At 47.7% G+C, this 23,224-nt stretch overlaps 1 long non-coding RNA gene across 1 annotated transcript in view; it reads right to left on the bottom strand.

The window, feature by feature from the left end:
- Positions 1–2,206: 2,206 nt before the first annotated feature.
- LOC142591233 (uncharacterized) overlaps positions 2,207–23,224 on the bottom strand; it is a 70,005-nt gene continuing 48,987 nt past the window's right edge. Inside the window, exon 4 of the long non-coding RNA XR_012830405.1 lies at positions 2,207–2,286. This is a non-coding gene — a long non-coding RNA (uncharacterized LOC142591233). The remainder of the gene's footprint in view (positions 2,287–23,224) is intronic.

The raw sequence follows: 23,224 nt of genomic DNA, 5'->3' as shown, positions 1-23,224 counted from the left end.
TCGGCAGTAACGCCAGCCACCCACCGTGGAGTCCTACAAGGGAATGCTGCAGTACACGCGAAACACGGCCTGAAAATGCCAGCTGTACGTTACCACTATAACCAAATATGAAGTAACCTAGGTTGGCTATTCACACAAGGTTAACCCTTGCTGCCTGGAAAATTTGGAAGTAAGCGGAAGGAAGGAGAAGACAGGAAAGATGAAAAGTGAGAGAAATACGAAGGCTGGAGGAAGAGAGAGACAGGAAAAGGCAACTACCGATTTCCCCCGGGTGGGTCAGTCCGGGGGTGCCGTCTACGTGAAGCAGAGGCCAAAGAGGTGTGTTGCCTCCGCCGGGGGGCCTTAAAGGTCCGAGCACCCGGCATCGGCTCATCCTCCAGGATCCCCCTTTCCCCGGACACGGCTAGGCCGCGCACGGCTACACGCGGGAGGGTCCAACCCTCATGTGCTCGGGTCCGTGGTGTCGCAACGCACCAAACGCCTCCTGACGCAGACGCCCCTGCGGGGTCTGCCACTCCATGAGGTTTCCCCTAACTACCTATGCCACTTCATCATCGGAAATTTCCTTAAGTCCTGTAAGTTATAACACTTCGCAGCACTTAAATAAGAACTACAACCTATGGTTCGAGAAACAGGATTTTATTTTTCCTGCACTTTTCATAATGGTCAAGCAACGAACGCGGTACGTGCCCTCATGATGAAGCGAACGGCAGCGTACTTTTAGCGGACGACGGTGCCTCTTGCGATTCTACACACGTAAATAAACATGGTATTGTAGCCCAAACGCACAAACTACGGAAGTGAAACTGGATGTTTAACTTCTTGACAGAGTAACAAATTTCAGAGACCTGCGACTTGTGCTACCGAGGCACTTTCGTCGCTCGCCAACTGGTCGCAACACGATGTGTTCAAAACTTCAGCGCATCAGGCCCGTTAAACCTCTGCTTTAATTTTTTAGACCTCTAGGTGGCATGATTTGTTGCCTATTCTACAGGCAATGCTTTCTGAGCTTCCTTCAGTTTTATCTTTGCTTCGGCAGGCACGTCCAAAGGATCACCAAGGCGAAAGGTCAACACACTGTAACATGTTTGTTAACTTATATTTTCCCGTATAATCAATTGAAAATTATTAACTACATTTAAAAGAAAGACGTGCATGTCTTGACGAATTAAACGCTGCAAAATCCCGCGGTCCAGCCTCATTCGTTTGAATTTTTTGGTGTTCTCCATACCTGTTTTCTTTTTTTTTTGCGCCAAGGCAACGAATCAGCATTGGCTTAATGTACGAAGGCTTCTGCAACCGTCAGTCCTACATGGCTGCGGCAAAAGCGCTCATTTACTACACGGAAGTTTATCGCGTTATGGACTTTCTGCAGCCTTCGAACAGTCACTGGAAAATTACCACCTCCATAGGCAATCATTCGCATAATTCACCTTGCGCTGAAAAAAATGAAATAGTCGATATTTACCAACGAAAAACCGCAATTTTATTTATGAGGCACGCTGTAGTGGGTGTTTAGGATTATGCTTGACAATCTGCAGTTACTTATCGTCCACCTAACGCACGGCAGACGTGCGTTTTTCTATTCCCATTCAACTTAAAGCGGCCGCCGGAGCAGGAATCTAATTTGCGGCCTCAAGTTCAGCAATACAATGCCATAGCCACTGTGCTACCACAGTGGTGAACTGCAACAAGTTGATCCGGCCGTAGCACCAATACAGATCAGCACTCGCATGTCAGTTCCAGATTGTCTCCTAAAACGGGCGATTCTTATCAATTGCAATTGTAGTCACGGTAAACGTCAATTTTGTTTATTTCCTGATCAGTATGCTGCTGGCCTTCTTTATTCCATATCGAAGTGATGAGACCCAGCTGTGAAGACTGGCTACAGAGGTGATAATTTCCTCGCATTTTCCTTCAATTGCTGAGCATCTTGCCTTGCTCAGCCTAACACCTTCCGCAGTGAAAGATTTGATTTACCACACGTGGATGTCACTGTATTTCTAATTCCTGCCAGACATGTAGATTTAGTTTGAGCCCACTATTGACAGGCCTCAAAAAGAAAGATAAGCGATGACGGCTGTTGGTGGTCCTCACGCAAAACAAATCAAAATGATAACGAATGTTCATGCTTTTTCAGAAGCACAACGGGGCGAAAATTCTTAAGGTGTTTTTTAATGGGAAATATGGTAAAATTTGTGCTGTTACCTTTTGTGTCATAAAATGTTATAACTCCACACAGCTCCTTTTTGTCCCAGTACTGCAGTATGTATGTGACGATAGGAACTGTAAGTATGCAGTATGCAAGTGTTTTTTTTATCAATAAGCATATTCGAAATATTCATATAATTCCCTTTCTGAAATACGACATATGTTCAACACTCCTTCAAAAATAGCTTAAAGCGCTTCCATTCACCATCTAACTTTATGGCCCTTAAGCATAAAATTTTGTATCCCCTCCATATTTTTAACTCTCGTGTTAGAGATTTTCGATTAACGTAGCTAAATTTAATTATAAATGTTACGCATTTTCGAAAATGCTCGATTGATATTGTTTTACAAATACAGCCTAGTAAATATTTATTTATTTCACAATAAACAATAAGTGCCGATACCGTTCTAGGCTTTTTACGAACGAAAGATTATCACGGTTTGCAATATTAGCTAATGTTTAAACATTTCTGCCCACATCGGCAGCACTTAATGGGGTAAAATGACATAAACTAATATGTTGATATGTTATCCGTAAAAACCTCACGAGGAATATATATATATATATATATATATATATATATATATCTGCAACGCTTAAAATGTTCACGGCATCTTACGTGTAACGGCAATACGAAATATCGCTGCGTTTCAAGCATCGATACAAAAACTCATTGTAGTACTGGCGGTATGTAGGGGTGGTCGTCTGCTCAAGTTGTTTCGCCTCCTTCAAAGCGCCAGATTGTAGCATCACCGAAACTTTTCTGACCGCTACCGAAGAGCGCATCTGCGCGTTCCAGTGGGTCTTTGTGTTGTCGTGTGGAATTAGTGCATACAGAAACTCACTTCAACAAGAGTATACATGCAACGCACGTTTGTCGCATTCGCAGTTCAGACATTTCAGCAAAACGCGCTTTGCCGGCGGAGGTGGTGCATGAGGAGCGTCGCTTTCTCTCGTTGCTCTCCGCAGTGAAGCGTCAACGTATGGATTGAAGGCCAAGTCTGCAAATAGGAGATTTAGCAGCCGTCGCGAAGTGCAGTCCATCGTCACGCGAACACGACCGAGCCAGATGGCTTCTGGTGCGGCTTAGTATACGAGACATCCACGGAGAAAACTCTCCTCGGCTTCTTTGAAATATAGCCACCGTATTAAAGTGAAACTCTGTGTGCCTCTTCTACCGACTTACCGGGCATTGATGCTGCTGTGATGGTCTTGCCGTGCATGCTGCTGAATTGCTCGCAGCTCCACCAGATTGCGCTCGCCTCCGCGCATCAAGGGCGGCGCAACCGCGGCAGCGTTTCATACTTTTTGAGTATGGCACGTTTTGTTGATGTTTTCCTATGCGGCAAAAATACATCTGCTGGGCTGTGGAGGTCACATGCTGGGCTCTGATAGTGTAAACGTTAGAGTGGTCCATAGCCTGAAGAAAGCGCTTCAAGCTGGCATCTCAACAGCCTGCTGGGCACGTAAACGCGTGCCAGCAAATAGGCTCCAAAGCGTGCACTCAGCGTCGAGGACACCCAGACCTGAAAGAATGGTCGCGCGGAACAGGAGCGTCCTCGGTACGCAGTGAAAAGTGATGCGCACTGCCCATATATTTATACAATGCGTATATACGTATAAAATTATTATTCGAATTAGGTACAGCCCCATATTTCAAAGAAGGTTGAGCACTTTTGCCACGATGCGATATGACAAGTTAGGTAATGATAAAGCTCAACGCTTTCAGGAGATTATGAACAATGACGCGCAACGCCTCAAGCAAAGACGTGTCCCTGTGTGTTCTGTGGACTACGAAGACAAATAACAGTGTTGCATGCAAGGAAAAGCTTAAGATCAACTAACCAGTCGCATATTGGGCTAAACGCTTAAGAAATTACACATTCCCCGCCAATATCACCGGTAATTATCGTCAATCAAAGCAAGCAGCATACAAAGCTTAGCTTACATCGATCCCCACAGTGCGTGGGATTCGCATATATGTTACTGCCAGGGCTATTTTATTGCGATAACAAATACATGGGCACTTCAAGCGAATTTTTGCCCTCGTGGCTGTCAGCGTCGCCGTGAGGTTCCGTCAATATTTAGGCATACATAAGATACATCCAATGCCATGATATATGACATGCGGTATATGCGAGTTATGTTGCCGCACCATTCCATCAGTAAAGTCCCTCAAACCAGGTCTTGGAGTCTTGAGAGAGAGAGAGAGAGAGAGAGACAACTATATGTAGTCGCCTGCAGAACGACACCATGACTAAATGGCGCCGTGACGCGGGCCCTGACGTCTTCTCAGCGGGTGGTCTCTACTCAACTCCAGCGCGTGTTACTCCCGCGGTTGGTCGCCCTGTGGGGCAACGTTCCGTCGGTTTCGCTCGGCCTTTGTCTTTCAAGAGCCGCCGAGACCTGCTGGACGGCCCAGGTTTGGCTTTCGTGGTCGTGGCATTCCGCCGCAGCCGCGAGTCGCGGAGGAATCGTTGTACTTGTCGAAGCCTCATTGGGGAACTTGGTGCAATCCCATAGGATGTGCGTCAGGGTGGCCCTCTCCCGCTGGCACACGCGGCACACATCACTCACATATAATTTAGGGTATAGATGAGTCATTAATACTGCGGTGGGTAAAGAACCAGTTTGCAATTGTCTGAACAGCACCGCCTCCGCTCGGCTCAGCCCCGGGTGCGGGGGTGGGAAAGTCCTTCGAGCCAGGCGGTGGAACTGGGTAAGTTCGTTGAACGTCGTAATGCGGTCCTTGGCACTACACCACGTTGGACGGTCGGTTGCAGCGGCGCGGTTGGTTAGCGCTCGCGCCACTGCGTGTGCCGTCTCGTTGTGGTTATCGTGCTTCTCGGACACATCGTTGCCCGCGTGCGCCGGGAACCACTTGATTCTAACACACCGATTCTGTCGTTGCAGGTCAGCCGAGCACAGAACGCGCACAGCCTCACCACACACTTTGCCCTTTGCATAATTCCGCACTGCACTTCGGGAATCGCACAACACCGTCTGGCACCCGGGGTCGGCAATGGCCAGGGCAATGGCCACCTCCTCCGCCTGACACGCCTCGCGGACCCGTAAGCTCGCCGCTGCCCTCGTCGCGCCGGACGACGCCTCGATGACGGTAGCTACGAACGCCGCGCAGTCTCCCTGGTATTCTGCCGCATCCACGAACCTTGCGTGCTCGTCCTTGGCGTGAAAGTCGATGAGGGCCTTGGCCCTCGCCGCTCTTCTCTCCTTGTTGTACTCCGGGTTCATGTTTCTCGGGATGAGGTCCACCCGAATCCGGCGCCGGGTTCCGTCCGGGACAGAAACGTCGCTACTCGCCGCTTTCGCTCCGGGCGTGAAGCCCAAGTATTGAAGTATGCGCCTGCCGGTTTCGGTCATAGAGAGCCGCTCCAGCTGGGCGGTCCGTTGCACTTCCGCAATTTCGTCGAGGGTATTGCGTACCCCTACGCTCAGGAGCTTGTTGGTGCTCGTACACTCGAGTAGTCCGAGCGCCGCCTTGTAAGCTCGGCGTATCAGGGCGTCGATTTTATTCCTTTCACATTGCATCCAGTTGTGGAAGGCTGCAACGTAGGTGACGTGGCTGATTACGAAGGAGTGCACAAGCCGAATCAAGCTTTCCTCCTTCATCCCGGCCTTGCGGTTGGCGACCCGTCTGATGAGACGTATTGCGTTGGTAATCTTGGCTGTAAGGCGGGAAATAGTCTCGCCGTTTCCCCGTCGCTTGTCTATGATCATGCCGAGCACCCGGATTTTGTCGACCTCCGGGATCACGTGGCCGTTCCTCGTCACGATCTTGATGGCCTCGTAATCCCTCGCTTCGCTCTTCTTACGTCTGACGTATTTCGGTGGTAACACCAGCAGTTCTGACTTGCTCGGTGAGCAGATCAAACCAGAACCGTTCAGCTGGTCTTCAATCGCGTCGACGGCTTCTTGCAGCGTGCTCTCAATGTGACAATCGCTGCCTCCCGGAACCCACAGCGTGATGTCATCGGCGTAGATGGTGTGCCGGACGCCCTCGACGCGAGAGAGTCGCTTGGCCACCCCGATCATGACGAGGTTGAATAACAACGGCGAGATGACCGAGCCTTGGGGGTCCCGACACTGCCGAGCCTCTTCTCTTGGAGCCGTAGATCGCCGGCGCAGAGCTCAGTAGTCCGTCCCGTCAGAAAGTCCTTGATATAATTGTATGTTCTTGCGCCCATGTTGAGTCTGGACACCTGGGCTAGGATTGCAGAGTGCTTCACCTTGTCGAAGGCGCTCTGCAGGCCCAGCCCCAGAATGGCCTTGTTGTCTTTCGTTACGGTATCTTCGTCAATTATATCTTTCTTCAACAGAATCATCGCGTCTTGGGTGCCGAGGGAACGCCGAAACCGATGATCGTGGTGGGGTATAGTCCCGACTCCTCCAGGTAATCCTGCCACCTACACATGAGGACGTGCTCCAACACCTTGCCCACGCAGCACGTGAGCGAGATGGGTCTGAGGTTGTCCGTGTTCGGCGGCTTGCCTGGTTTGGGGATGAGTATGGTCTTGGCAGTCTTCCACTGCTGGGGCAGTGACCCCGCACTCCAGCACTTGTTGTAGTAACCGGTGAGGTTTTCGATGGCCACATCGCTGAGGTTCTTGAGCGCTCTGTTCGAGATGTGATCCGGGCCGGCCGCCGACTTGCTGTTTAGTTCGTGCAGGGCCGCTCGCACCTCCTCGACGCTGATGTCGCGGTCAAGCTTCTCGTTGGCTTGACCGCCGTACTCAGGATGCCTTTCCGTGGGTGTAACCGGAAGATACTTGCTGTTTATGCGTCTGATTACTTCAGTTTCCCCGTTTTCCTTGACTGCTCGGTGAATGATCTTTGCGAGGCGGTCGCGTTGGTGGGACTTTGTTTTAGTCTCGTCGAGCAGATGCCGCATCAAGTTCCAGGTTTTGCCGCTATGCATCTGCCCGTCCGCAGCATTACAGATTTCGTTCCATTGTTGCGTGCAGAGCAGCCGACAATGAATTTCGATGGCGCGATTCAGCTCCGCCACCTTCTTCCTTAGGCGCCGATTTAGTCGTTGCTTCTTCCACCTGTTTAGGATAGATTGCTTTGCTTCGAATAAGTGCGCGAGGCGGCTGTCAACCTTGTCGACCTGCTCATCCGTTTCTATGATTTTGGTCGCCTCCTTGACCTTCCCCGCGATGTGAGCTGACCATTCTTCTATGTTATTGATTTCCTCCATCTCCGTTGGTAACAAGCTACGGAAGGCATCCCAATCCGTAAAATAATGTTTTCTGGTGTCCTCCGAGGCCTTGACCTCTTCCGGTATGATGACCTCTACGATGTAGTGGTCGCTGCCGAGCTCTGACCCCGTGTTGCGCCAGGAGATATTCCCCTTCTCGTCGTTCTTCACGAACGTGAGGTCCGGCGTCGTATCCCTGGACACAGAGTTCCCAATCCTTGTAGGATCAGTCGGGTCTGTGATGAGGGTGAAGCCCAGGTCTAATGTGTCTTGGAACAGGTCTCGCCCCTTGGCCAATTGCTTGTTATATCCCCATGCCGGGTGTTCCGCGTTGAAGTCCCCGCAGGCGACGAGCCTGTGAGTCTTGACAAAAATTGCTCAACATTTTCAGAATGGCAGGCAACAAATGTATATTGCGAAACAAAACATCTACGGTGCATGCCTCTTACCTTAAATCTGCTCAGACTTAGATATTAAAAGTACGAAACAAAAACGGAGCTTGAACCTGAGTACAGTGTGATTTTAATGGGCGGGGCCATGCATTTCCAACGCAATCCGCTCAGGAAAGAGGTTCGAAACATAACCGATACGAAAAAGTGGTGGCAAAGTCACTAAGACGTTCGATTGAATGAATACGATATTTTAATGACAATAGCTCTGCTTCTGCTAACGTATTAAAGTACTTTTTGCTGAACAATATTTCTAAAATGTATCGTTCCAAGTTATGTGTCACGACTTCGATATAAAGTGTAGCAGGCCTCTTTGCGCAGCGTTCGTCCGGTTTGTTGACGTAGGAGGCGGACGCAGAAGAGGCCGCAACAGCGGGTTTCTACTGCACGCAGAGAAAGACAAAGGCATTGTCTGCTACTTCTGAACAAGCGGCGCTGATTACTGGCTCACAGAATTAGTGTGATATTGAAGCTTGGGTGGCCAGAAAGATCCTAATGAAGGTGGTGAAATCAAGCCGTCCAAAGAAGTTATAACCGCTGCATTTGTTTTCTATGCAACGGTTTCAAGAATGACGCTGCCTGCCTGTCCTTTAGCAGGCAAGTGGCTGTGACAAGAAACTTCAGATGCCACACAGACACCGGCACTCATCGCCGGCGATGAGCCCCTGATAACGGCGGGTTCTCTCGTCGCTAAGCAGATTGTTTAGACTGATGGTAGCGGTGGTCACGTCAACCGGAATGACAACAGGAAAGTCGCGTCCCAATAATATGGCCGCTTTGGGGGAGGAAGGGAAGCCGCCTCTTTATCTACCGCAAATAATTGTGCTTGTGGAAGACGTGTAGTTGGGCTGGTACGAATGGAAGCAGAGCCTTTGGTTGTGGCAGCACACCCTGTATACGAGAGCGGCTGTTTGACATGGGTTCTAAATGCTCGTTTGAACACCCGCGTCTCGATATTGCGTCCGAATCACCCAGTCGGCTCTTATACGTTTTTTTGTGTTTATAATTTATCGCAGCTCAAATGGTTTTGTTCCTGCGTTTAGCCACCGTAAATTTTGGAGGGCTACGAACGAGGAGGCGAGATCGCCAGCTTAGAAGAGTTGCTCAAAAATGATTTCGACGTGGCTGCTAGTCATGAGACAAAAATCGAAAGCGAAGAGTGGACTGACCGTATGGTGGCTCTCTTCCTGACATATTATAATACTTATGTTTTTTAATCTGCTCGCACATAGGGTGGCCGTTTTCTATTCATTCGTAATGGTTTAGGCATTTTTGAGGAGCGTGTTACACTCTGTCAAAGTGCGCGTCTATTTGTAGATATCTTACTTTGTGAAAAGTATTGGCGTCTCATGTGTGTAAGGGCCGAACACGGTAGCTTAACACTACAGATTTCTATGCAATCGATCACTGTGATGTGTGGTGCGTGATATGGTGCGGTGGTCGGGACGGCCAGGAGCAGACAACAAGGAGTGAGCGCGCCGAGGCGACTTCCGTGCGGGAAGGAGAAAAACGACAACGCCAAAGAGCGTCCGGCTCATGAACGCGCGGACCAAGAAAAGCAACTAAAAGAAGAAATGCCAACCAATTAGGAAAGACGACGCGGCGTCAGGCAGCCAATCGGAAAATGACAAATCCGCCAGAGCAGAAGAAAAAGCGTGGTGCGCTGGCAGAAGGGGGGAGACGCCGGGAGAATTCCAGGAAGCGACGCCAGGAGGAGGTCAACCACCGGACCGGGAGTTGAAGACGGGCCGTCGGGTTCCGGACCCGAGCCACCAGGACTTCACCCGACCGGGGCCTCCTGCCAACCCGTTCCTGCGTGTCGCCCGTCTACCCGAGCGTGCCGCCAGCTCCTCAAGGCCGGTGAGCTTCTACGTCCGTGGGCAGGACGAGAGCAGTCGGGCTACGGGCCCGAACTCTACGCCAAGCTGCCCGGCCAGGACGCCGCCACCGCCGCCTGCTTGTGCCGCCAAGCCGCCTGCCTCTATTTCCAAGCCAGAGCAAGGGCGCTCCGGTTGCCCGGTCGACCATCCTATACCCCGATCTTTGGTGAGACCGGCGCAACTCCTTTCGTCAACTTGCCGCCGCGTCTCCACGTCGAGACTGTTATGCGTCCCTGCCGTCGTGGCAAGCCCGGACTCGCGCACTAGTTAAGTTCATACTAGCCCCAAGTGTGCCTCTTACTGCCGTGATGTCTATTTGAGTGTTTCTTTTATGTTTTTCTATTTTCTTCTATTTATTTCTAGCCTCTTTTTAGTTTCATTAAAAGTTTGTGTGCGTTTTCAAAACCAACGGCTTTGTCCTCAATTGGGTTCTCGGAGGCTCCGCCTAAGAGAACGGTCAGAACTTTTTGAGTACACGAACCTTTGCCCCCAACTGGGCATCACAGTCACTAAGCCACGTATCGTAGGTAGTCACGTCTGCTATAGAATTTTAACTGCGTATGCTCCTCTGCTGATAGGGTTCACCATAGCCCAGCAAGAGACAAAAGCGCATTACGGTTGACTGAGCAAAAGTAGCACAATCTGGGAGGCATTGGAGCAGTTTTAGTGCGGGCTGACAGTTTACATAAATTTAAGATAGAATCTATGTGAGCCTGTGCAGAGTGTATACATTAATGGAAATTTTAGAGCTTTTTACTATTTATATCGCTGACAATAGTAGCATTCTGACCAGCTCAGCTCACGAATTTGAAATCTTTTCATAGATGGTTGTTGATCCAGCGAGTAATTTTAACGGCCTATGGTTGAACTTCAAGGCTACTGTTGCATATTTCGGGACGCATTTTGTGCCACTCTAGACTTATAGGCCACAAAAAAATGACCCTTGGATAACTCGCGAAGTAATACACGAGAAGCTCAAAGGGAAAAGGCTATATCATGCGATCAAAATGAGGCGCAATAATCCCACAGCCGTGTCTTGATTGGCATGTGCTATTGTACATGTTCACTCTGTGTTGTAGGTATGGCGTTCTATTGTAAACGTGCTGGCTCCATAGATACGGCTGTATCCCTTTCTTGTGGTACCTGGGTCACGCTGATTTGCACGAAGAGACTCATGTCCTGGAGTCCATAATATTTCAACGTCTGGGAATTGGGAGGCTTGGTTGAGGCGGCAGTGGGCGATGGAAGGTATTCTGCCTCTCGTGTAGCTACGGCAGGCCACCTGAGAGTCAGCAACAATTGTGACGTCCTCGTTTTCTAGGCTAGAGGTGATGGCCAAAACGCTGGCTGTCTTCTCCGCTTCGAGGGCTTTCGCATTGTGGACCGTCATGGATACTACCTGTTGAAGGTTACGGTCGACAACGACACGTATGCTGGTCATCTACTAGGACTTGATAGCTATCTAGAAAACGAGTAAAACGGTTAGCTAATAATTTTTCAAATAAGGCGTTAAAACTACTAAGTAGTGACATTGGCTGGTACTTTTGAGTGTCGCCTTTACTTCCGGACTTGTATGTACACAGGGAATTTAGCTATCCTTATAGTGCCCGGATATGTGGCCACATAACTGCATATGATAAATAATTTTGACCAATGCTCATTCAGCTCCTCAATGTGTCACTTAATAACGGAAAGGCAGATTTAAGCTCTGCGCAGTGGTCTTCCTCACATCATTGTTGTAACAGTAGAAATTATTTCGTCATGTATAATGTCATATATATGAATGAATGGAGTATAGGAGCTCGAGGCTTAGGGGTTTCATACCTGGTAAGCTGTTCTGGAAGAGCGGGCCCTATATTGGAAAAATCTTGATTAAATTCCACAGAAAGGCTTTCTGTCGTTCTCATTGGTGGAATGATTTCTGCTAATACATAATCCTTGCCTGGAATTTTAATTAATTGGTGAACTATTTTCCACATCTTTCGCGGAGCATCTTGGTTGCTGTCAATAAGGTTGATACGGTAACGCTATTTGCATTTTCGAAGCAAGGCCAGATTTATATTACTGTGTGTTTTATACTGTCATCCATAGCACTAACTGTTTTTAAATACCTTATGTTTTCTATGCCATTTGTATTTTGTTCGTATAGCGGATAAAACCTCATTTGTTACCAAAGGGCACACCAGATGAAGATAATAAGACTGAACATCAATAACTATTTCCTTAAGGTAAGATGTGATAACATTAAACATTTCTTAAGGTAAGCGTTGTACGCTCGGCTTTCTTTCTCTGAGTTAAATAAGTACGCCGTCAATTTCAACGCTAAATGTACGCGGACTCTTCGCCAGGCGGTGACGAAAGTAGCTGCCACGCATGGTTACGCAGCAAGAGCTACAGGCAATCGCAATACAGGAAGCTGAAGCATATCGTAAAGAGAACGCCGAGAGCATGTTGCGTCCTCTTGCTAGATGCTGTGATGTGTGTGCTTACAATGTGGTGGGTGTGTCTGCAGGGTGCATTGTGTTCATCCTGCCGGCCCTTGGCGCTCAAGTACAATTGGTGAATACAAGTGAGTCAGGTAAGATTATAACATGTGGCTTGCCCCTCGGAAGACGAAATTGGCGAGTAACTTGTGATTGTTTAAGTCCAAAGTGTTCAATGGCGTTATCGTGCCTGTTTTGACTCAAGTATTTAACGAGGCTTATGAGCAGAAGTCTCTACAACCACACTTTCTCTAAGCCCACATGATCTTTTTTTACCTAATCAAATAATGTAATGTTATTTCATAGACAGCCGTAAGCCTGACAAACCTCGACGATTAAGTATTCTGAAAATACTGTTACGGGGATTTCATCAGCTGAAATCTGCCAGTAGCCGGATCGATGATCATCGGACGAGAAGTATTTAGCTGCGTGCAACCAGTCCAAGGTGTCATCGATGCATGGTAGTGGGTAGACGTACTTTCGCGTGATCTTAGGTGCCGATAATCGACGGAAAATGACAGGTATCATCTCTCTTTTTCACTGGGACGACAGGCGAAGCCCAAGGATTGACTGATGGCTCGATGACCCCTTTGCGTAGCATTTTCTCCACTTCAGATTGGATGACTCGTCCTTCAGCATGCGATACACGATAGGGACGCCGACGAATAGTATTCGTGTCTCCAGTGTTTATACGGTGCTGAACAACAGATGTTTGGCCTAAATACTTGTCGCCAAAATCAAAGATGTCACTGTACGATTCAAGCAGGAGACGTATGTCCGTGGCCTGTGCAGATGTGAGGTCAGGTGCAATCATTTTCGCGAAGTCATCCGTTAAAGAACCAGAGCTGTCAGCTGCAACTGACGCTAATAAATCACTCTCGGCATTCAGACTCTCAATGTCAAATTCGGAACCACTAGAAACACTGGCCGGAAACACTTTAGGACCCAGGCTGAAATTCAGAACCGCTAGAACGACGTCCTTATTAGTAACCGTGACCAGCGTATGCGGAACAGCAAGGTTCCGTTTCAAAATCACGTCGACGATGTGGCGAAGCACATATTCACCGTCAAGAACCTGTGGCTTGGCGGTCAAAATGACGTAAGTAACTGCCTCGGGTGCCAGACACACATCGTGAAGCGGGCACAAGTGCGGTGGGGCGGTGCTTGGAGCATCGCAAGTTGAGGCAGTTTTAACTGAAGAACGCCGGTCGCGCAGTCGATGGGAGCAGAATGAATAGATAAAAAGTCCAATCCAAGGATAACATCTTGAGGGCAGTTGTCGATCACAGCAAAGAGAACCGAAGTAGCGCTTCTGGCTATAATTAAACGCGCAGTACACATTCGAAGAACAACCAGCATGCCGCCGTCGGCCACACGAAGCACTCGGGCAGCTGCTGGGGTGAGGACCTTATTTAAACGTCTACGTAGGCTACCATTGATCACAGAGACATGGGCTCCAGTGTCGACGAGTGCTTTCACTGGCACACCGTCTATTTTAATGTCAATCACACTTCTTCTGGGCACAGAGGATTTGCTGCAGTAGTCGGCAATGCAGGACCACCTCCGAGAGCTGCATGTCTGAGTTTTCCGAAAGAGTGGAGCCAAAAGCCACAGGGAATGAAATACGACGTGGCTGCAGCGAACGAGAAGGTGGGCGTCGTGTTTGCGGTGAACGAGACTGGTGTCTGCGCGGCGACGGTTAGCAGCTGTAACACGTGTTCCTAGCAGTTCTCGGCGCTGTTAGACTCGGTGGTGGGCGAAACATTGCGGGCATTTTCATCAAAATGGCTCCGGTTGGTCGGCTTGCGGGTGTTGAGGGCCACAAGTTGCGACAGTATCGGGTGACATGACCATTACGGCGACAGGTGAAACATATCGGCTGGCCGTCCGCAGTTCTCCACTCAGTCCGGTTGCGATAACGTGGAGAGAAGCCTCGGGGTGGAGCTAAAATAGTAGAAGGGCGTTCGTTACCTCTGGGATTGGCGACAGCACACACAGAATGTGAACCAATGTTTTCAAGTTCCAGGCGAACAATGGCTTGTACGAGGGGAACTCAAAATGTGGTAGCATCAGGGCTACGCGAACAGAAAGCTGCGAGCGCTATCGCATCCAGTTCACGTCTAACGATTCGCACCACGTCCTCCGATGGCGACGCATGCTGCTGTGCGGGTTGACGTTGCGGGACGTCGACGTTGCGGGACCATTGGGAAGTCTGGCGAATGGTTGCAAGGCACGTCGGGTTTTGGCCTGCTCGAATTGTCGGCACTCTTTAATTATTGCATCAACTGTACAGCAGCTTTTTCACATGAGCAGAATAAACGCGTCGTCAGCAATGCACTTAAGTACGTGACCGGCCTTCTCAGCTTCTGTCATGTCGTGATCGGCTTTACGACAAAAGGCCAGCACGTCCTGGATGTACGAGACATAGGACTCCGTGGGGGATTGGGAACGGGAGACGAGTTCCTGCTTTGAGGCAGTTTTACGGCCACTGGTTTGCCAAACAACTCTGTCAACTTCTCTTTGCATTGGTCCCAGCTGGTAAGCTTTTCTTCGTGGTTTTCGTACCACACCTTGACCGTGCCTCTTAGGTAGAACAATAGGTTAGCTAGCATTAGCGTTTGGTCCCTTCTGTCGATTCAACTCGCACTTTCGTACATAGCCACCCTCCCTTCGACGTCGGCGCCATAGGCTCCACAGAAAGTTCCAGTATCCTTGGGTTGCACAACGATAACCGAAGGTGACAGCGACGTAGGTGGCGACGGTGACGTTGCAGGTGGCGACGACGTCTGTCCCGCGTCATCATCCTCATCATCAGCCTGGTAACGCCCACTGCTGGGCAAAGGCCTCTCCCATAGTTCTCCAACTACCCCGGTCATGCACTAATTGTGGCCATGTGGTCCCTGCAAACTTCTTAATCTCAACCGCCCATTTAACTTTCTGCCGCCCTCTGCTATGCTTCCCTTCCCTTGGAATCCATTCGGTAACTCTTAATGACCATCGGTTATCTTCCCTCCTCATTACGTGTCCTGCCCACACCCATTTCTTTTTCTTGATTTCAACTCAGATATCATTAACTCGCCTGTGTTCCTTCACCCAATCTGCCCTCTTCTTATCCCTTAACGTCAAACATATCAATCTTCATTCCATAGCTCGTTGCGTCGTCCTCAATTTAAGTAGAACCCTTTTCGTAAACCTCCAGGTTTCTTCCCCGTACGTGAGTACTGGTAAGACACAGCTGTTATAAACCTTTCACTTGAGGGATAATGGCAATCTGCTGTTCATGATCTGAGAATGCCAGCCAAACGCACCCCAGCCCATTCTTATTCTTCTGATTATTTCAGTCTCATGATCCGGATCCGCAGTCACTACCTGTCCTAAGTAGATGTATTCCCTTACCACTTCCAGTGCCTCACTACATATCGTAAACTGCTGTTCTCTTCCGAGAGTCTTAAACATTACTTTAGTTTTCTGCAGATTAATTTTTAGACCCACCCTTCGACTTTGCCTCTCCAGAACAGTGAGCATGCATTGCAGTTGGTCCCCTGAGTTACTAAACAAGGCAATATCATCAGCGTATCGCAAGTTACTAAGGTATTCTCCATTAACTCTTATCCCCAATTCTTCCCAATCCAGCTCTCTGAATACCTCTTGTAAACACGCTGTGTGTTTACACACACGCTGTGTGTTTACACCCCCACAGCTGTGTGTTTAAACAGCATTGGAGAGATCGTATCTCCCTGTCTGAAGCCTTTCTGTATTGGTATTTTGTTGCTTTTTTTATGGAGGACTACGGTGGCTGTGGAGCCGCTATAGATATCTTTCAGTATCTTTACATACGGCTCGTCTACACCCTGATTCCGCAATGCCTCCATGACTGCTGAGGTTTCGACTGAATCAAACGCTTTCTCGTAATCAATGAAAGCTATATATAAAGGTTGGTTATATTCCGCACATTTTTCTATCACCTGATTGATAGTGTGAATATGGTTTATTATTGAGTAGCCTTTACGGAATCCTGCCTGGTCCGTTGGTTGACGGAAGTCCAAGGTGTCCCTGATTCTATTTGCAATTACCTCAGTAAATACTTTGTAGGCAACGGACAGTAAGCTGATTGGTCTATAATTTTTCAAGTCTTTGGCGTCCCCTTTCTTATGAATTAGGATTATGTTAGCATTTTTCTAAGATTCCGGTACGCTCGAAGTCATGAGGCATTGCGTATACAGGGTGGCCAGTTTCTCTAGAACAGTCTGCCCACCATCCTTCAACAAATCTGCTGTTACCTGATCCTCCCCAGCTGCCTTCCCCCTTCGCACAGCTCCCAAGGCTTTCTTTAGTTCTTCCGGCGTTACCTGTGGGATTTCGAATGCCTCTAGACTATTCTCTCTTCCATTATCGTCGTGGGTGCCACTGGTACAGTATAGATCGCTATAGAACTCCTCAGCCACTTGAACTATCCCATCCATATTACTAATGATATTGCCGGCTTTGTCTCCTAACGCATACATCTGATTCTTGCCAATTCCTAGTTTCTTCTAGGCTGCTTTTGGACTTCCTCCGTTCCTGAGAGCCTGTCCAATTCTATCCATATTATACTTCCTTATGTCAGCTGTCTTACGCTTCTTGATTAACTTGGAAAGTTCTGCTAGTTCTATTCTAGCGGTAGCGTTAGAGGCTTTCATACATTGACGTTTCTTGATCAGATCTTTCGTCTCCTGCGATAGCTTACAGTTATCCTGTCTAACGGAGTTGCCACCGCCTTCGATTGCAGACTTCTTAATGATGCCCATAAGATTGTCGTTCATTGATTGAACACTAAAATCCTCTTCCTGTGTTAAAGCCGAATACCTGTTCTGCAGCTTGATCCAGAATTCTTCTATTTTCCCTCTTACCGCTAACTCATTCATCGGCTTCTTATGTACTAGTTTCTTCCGCTCCCTCCTCAAGTCTAGGCTACTTCGAGTTCTTAGCATCCTATGGTCACTGCAGCTCACGTTGCCGAGCACGTCAACATCTTGTATGATAACAGCGTTAGCGCAGAGTATGAAGTCTACTTCATTTCTAGCCTCGCCGTTCGGGCTCCTCCACGTCCACTTTCGGCTATCCCGCTTGCGGAGGATGGTATTCATTATCCGCATATTATTCGGTTCCGCAAGCTCTACTAATTACTCTCCCCTGCTATTCCTAGTTCCTATGCCCCATTCTCCCACTGCCTTGTCTCCAGCCTGCATCTTGCCTACCTTGGCGTTGAAGTCGCCCATCAGTATAGTGTATTTTGTTTTGACTTGACCGATCGCCGATTCCACGTCTTCATAGAAGCTTTCGACTTCCTGGTCATCATGACTGGATGTAAGGGCGTAGACCTGTATAACCTTCATATTTACCTCTTATTGGGTTTCACAACAAGACATGCCACCCTCTCGTTAATGCTATGGAATTCCTGTATGTTACCAGCTATATTCTTATTAATCAGGAATCCGACTCCTAGTTCTCGTCTCTCCGCTAAGCCCCGGTAGCATAGGACGTGCCCGCTTTTTAGCACTGTATATGCTTCTTTTGGCCTCCTAACTTCACTGAGCCCTATTATATCCCATTTACTGCCCTCTAATTCCTCCAATAGCACTGCTAGACTCGCCTCACTAGATTAGGTTCCAGCGTTAAACGTTGCCAGGTTCATATTCCAATGGCGGCCTGTCCGCGTGCTCACCGTCATTCATGACGCGAACGGTAACGCGGCGTCTACTGCGGAGCTCCGTTGCCAGCTGTGGTACCTCGAACCTGTCACTAAAATGTTACGAGGATGTTGCGAGTACAGAAAGACTATATTTACAAATATATACAGGCTGAGTCAGAGTGGGTAAGATGGCTGACCACCAAGAACACGCGGCAGCCAGCGTTCCCGATCTTGTTCTTCCTCTCTTCTGTCATTCTTCCGCAACAATATTATTAGCCAACAAATTTCAGATTGTAACGCAGCAGCTAATCCGTCCGCATCTAACGGGAAGAATAAAGGGAAGAACAATTATAGCAAATATATATTTAGCATAATCAATCCTTTAATCCTGTCTCCACTCTCCAAACTACACTCTGAACTATTTAGCGTTAATAGAAAGGTAAGCACTACAGTGTTTTCCAATGTTTTTGCTAGGAGTCACGCTAATTACATATGTCAAGAGCGTATTGTGGCGAAGCCCAGGCAGCTCCAGAGGCCATTGTGCACATGCGACGCGAAGGAGAACTCCAAACGAGTTTACCGCGTCGCCTTTCCTCTCCATCACGCTCCTTCCATCTATAAGAGATAGGTCCAAGTCAAGTTTCTTCACCGTCGACAGCGATTGTCATTTCTTTACCAGAGTAAGGCCATCTTTCACGAGTGTGCACGCCAGTACGCTCAGGTTAACGCCTCGCTCGCTGCACCCTTTTCCTGATGCACGTGGCCGCTTCTTTATTCAATTCACTTGAAGAGGTCAAGATCGATTGAAAAAGGATGTCTCTCCAGCCAGATTTTAAACAACGTGGTTTGTCTTCGTCGAGGCAACAACTGCTACGGATGCTCGCTGGAACACGCAGCCGTGAAATTGCAAAGTATTCGTGTAGAATACAATGGCAAAAAACGATGTGTTCGGAAACGAGTGTTTATTCATATAGAAGGAGGGTGAAGGAAGGGGGAGGTGGAGCTGATTGGTTCAAGTGGCAGGAAGAGTATGGTATAGACATGAATGTTTACGTCCAAGCCAGCCCTGCCAATTCCAGTGGCCAAATTCTTCTTGAAACCACCACGAAGAGAAATTATACTTTGACAGGTAAAAAAATAGCAATAAAAATAAAGAGAAAGTTAACAGAAAGTGAGTTGTATCAAGTTAGTCGCATTTGAGATAATTGCTTTCGTTTCACATTCTCTGTACTCACTCAATCCGTTCGGTGGGCACACCATTGCGCTGCTTAGGACCTTCAAAGAGAGCTCATCGAAGAGAAGCTTGTGCACCGTGCTTGGGATGTGTAATCAAGACCACCTGGTATATAGTGAAAATAGGCGAAAAAATCCAGAGAACTCCACTACGGTAGCCCACATAGCCCACTTTCCAAATTCTAGAGGTTAAACCCCGAAATTTAACATAACTTACCGCTTTCGCGATGCTGTGCACTTTAAGAGCAGCACAGCTCTACGCACATTTATCACATGCAGAATAACACAGAAAATAGTTTGAATGACTTCAATGAGATGGAAAATTGGGTGAGTTGCTGAAGCTTCACGGTAGCCACGTCGTGACAGACGCGCACGAAAAGAATAGTAGGGGACGCAATAGGGCGCTGAATAACAACTGAAGTTTATTGAAAGGAAATAGCTCATATATTAAAAGCACCAAATGCCCAGCATGCTGCCCCACCAGGATACACCGACACACTATGAATACCTACGTTCATATCACAGAAGGCGCAAGTTTGAAGGTGATACGCAGATAACGGCTGATTAACAACCGTAAAAAACAAACTGCAATGGCAGGAGACAACTCAGCGGCTTTACCCAAGGTCTAACAAGGCAACCGCGCTATCTGGAAACGAAATGGATGCATGATTAACGCATAGGGAGCCCTTCTTTCTAATGTGATGTGCTGCCATTCATTCGCAATAGAGCTTCTCGGGGTGCTTTAGGAGGAGAATAATACCTTAAAAACCGGATGACAGCCACCGTCGCAATAATGCACAGAAAGGGGTGAATGAGCAAAACTCTCGAAATAATTATTGTGATTCCTTAATCATCTGTTCCCGCATCTTCCAGTCCGAACGATATAATGTAGGCCAGAAGAAATAGGAATCTCATAAACAACATTTCGTGTACAAGGGACAAACTGTATGCCACACTTTTACTTCGCAATCTCCTCTGTTCAGGCGCCACTTGTGAAGAACACGCTTGTTCACTGCTTAAGAAATTCTGTTTAGCTTATTTTTTGCACGAAAACCCAACCTTAACCGGAAGCTCAGAAGACACCATTTTCAGCCCTTGCGAGGAGGAATGGACGTAAGTGATAATGGCAACCCCGTTCAGCTCTTGCTCCTCAAGCTTCTTCCACTCTTGTTGTGCTTTAAGTTCCGCAAGTAACCGTTCACAACAAAAAGATATCACTGAAATTGGATAACCTGTCTCATTCAGCCTTGTCACGTGGGGTGGATTTACGAAGCTGCGCTGCTCGTACGTAATTTATAAGCCTAAAAGTTCTTACGATATTCCGAATAAAGGTGCAGCTGATGTGGCCGTGCATGTAACTTACTGATTCGTTGGAGAGCCAAGAGGAACCAAAGCTCGGATTTAATGACAAGTAATAAAGAAAGCGCGGTCAACTAATAGCATGATCGCACGCAATGCGTGTAGTTTAGGCTGTATTCTTACAGCAACACACTATACATCCGTATTCGAAAGATTTCACTGCCTGGCGTCTACTACAGCACCGACAAGCACAAGCACACTTTTGTCAAAAGAATAGCAGTGGAAGTGTCGCGCATTGTCCTCTTAGGAGAATAAGGACTGATGGACACAAGGTAGAATATTTCGTGCATAAAAACACGCTGATGCGGAGCAATCTCTGGCCAGATCTATCAGGCTAACCCCAAGTGTAGTAACACCATCACCACCACCACCACCAATTACAAAGCGCCTAAAGGTATTTATTTTGATACGAATTACGGCAAGGAAAAAGGTAAAGCTACAGAAAAAAAGTTCATATGGCTCCAAGGGAAGGCGACCAGCACCCGTATGCTCAACGGTATGGTGTGTGATTACGCGCACACGGTTGCAATTGCGGGTGTAATGCAGTACATATATTGAATATCAGCTTCATCTGCAGCCAGTAATGTTTTCGGGGCTGGTCAACAATGTCATCGAGAAACAACCAACGACGAACAGTGCCCTCGCTCGCTTCACAAGGATCCCTGTCAAGGCCAGTAAGAGCTACGAATGCAGCCCTAAAACAGAAATGCAGAGAGAAGCTGTGGCTTCTTTCTGCATTCCCAAACTATGACAGAATACTTCACTGCATAAAATCCGCACGTACAAGGTTCGCTTGCTATCACACTTTGACATCGTATTAGCGTTCATCGCTTCTTCTTCGCTTCTCCTCAGCTGACAACTTACGATAACGCCTCGAACCAACTCAAGAGGTTGTGTTGCAGGTTCAGGCGACCGCAACCCGACAGAGGCAAGATGCACAAAGGCGCTTGCACTTCAATTTTGGAGACCGCTAACAAATCATACGAAGGTGACATCAGGGCCTGCAGCCCCCATCTACGCTGTCTGTCACAGCCCATGTGGCACCTCGTAGAAGTCAGGCATAATTAGGGAACATGACTACAATTGTCAGAGCCAACATTTCCGGCAATTTTCCCGGCTCATAAGAATACACGTACAAGTGCTCGTCAGAATGCTCCACCGGAGCGTACACAAAGCGTATAACAGTTCTGCTGGTTTCTGGCCAAACCGGTTCACGCCATCAATCTTGCGACGTTGGCGCAATTTGTATGTTTGGAACAGTCATTTCGTGTATACAACGAGGACAAGCGGGTAGGATGTTTAATCAACGACAGACACCGTTCTGAAAAATTCCAAAATGGTCTAGCAGTACGGAGGGAGCTGTGGCTCAAGAGGGAAAAAAAAGTTGAAATATAGGACGAATTTTGGATGTTGTAAAACGTCACCGGTCCATTTTCATGTCCCCTGCAGGAAGAAGGTCTCTCCAAGCCAGCTCTATTTAGCCCTGACCTGCGCTAGTTGATTTCAGGTTGTGCTTTAAATTTCCTTATTTCATTACCTCACCTATTTTCTGCCGCCCAAAATAGCACTTCTTTTCCCCTTGCACGTACCCTGTATTTATAATCGACCACCGACTATCTCCCCTACACATTACCTCGCCGGCCCAATTCAAATATTGTACGCTTAAATTTAACTACCCCTACCTTCATTTGTGCTCTCATCTACACCGCTGTCTTCTTGTCTGTGAACCATTAGGCCTAACATTTTTCCTTGTATCCCTTGTTTGAGCTCGCATTACATTTGTGCTCAAGCTCCATTGGGAACCTCTAAGTTTCCGCTCCATATGATAGTACTGGAAGAATGGAATGACTGTACACGTTTCTTTTCAACGACAGCGGTGAGCTCCCGGTTATGATTTCGCAATGCCGGCCCTATATATGCGCTCGAACCCATTCTCCTTTTTCGGTAAGTTTGCTTCGCATGATTCGGGTTCCCTATGAGTAATTAACATGGATAAATTTACTCCTCCCCAAACTCTAGAGGCTCCCAACAAATTATTAATTTCGTTCGCTTGACAGATTATTAAACATGATCCATTTCTAGCGCATTATTATCTTCAACCTATTCTTACACTTTCTCGGTAGGTCCTCAATAAATTGCGTCAATTTACTCCAGCGTTGCTGAGCAGGGCAATGTCATCGGTAAGCTGAAGGCTCCCCACCTGCGTCAAATAGCCTTTTCATTCACTTTCATTTCCATTAATTAATCGTTTCTTTATTTCATTTATTAAGCACAAGTAATTTCCCCTGTGTTGTCCTTGGTGCCAGTGTTTGTTGGGTACTTATGAAATGGTTATTAAAGAAATCGGGCCCCTCGGTTAATCCCCTTTCTTCTCGCTTGTTGCATAATTTGACTGACAGACGTGAGTAACGTCATTTTATCCTTGGCTGATTTTTGTGTGTACTTTAGAATAAGCATCTGCAGCCAATCATAAGCCTTCGACGTCTGTCGTCAGTTTTCGCTTCTTTTTTTGTCCCTTCGTCTTGATATGGCCTGCTCATTGTTACTTGAATTCAAAAAACACGGCGCATCTCCATGAGCGATATACAGCGCACGTTTTTACCAAAAATTACGTGTCTGCATTGGTAGGCTTCAGTGTGGTTACATACAGCGTGTTTGAGTGAACACGTTCAAAAACTTTTCAATGTTGCTTGTGGCAGATAGCTCAATTCTATTTCAT

This window comes from Dermacentor variabilis, chromosome 8 (assembly GCF_050947875.1).
Source record: "Dermacentor variabilis isolate Ectoservices chromosome 8, ASM5094787v1, whole genome shotgun sequence".
Lineage (NCBI taxonomy): Eukaryota > Metazoa > Arthropoda > Arachnida > Ixodida > Ixodidae > Dermacentor > Dermacentor variabilis.
Note: the sequence above shows the minus strand (reverse complement) of the source record. Positions and strands in the feature narration are given on the sequence as shown.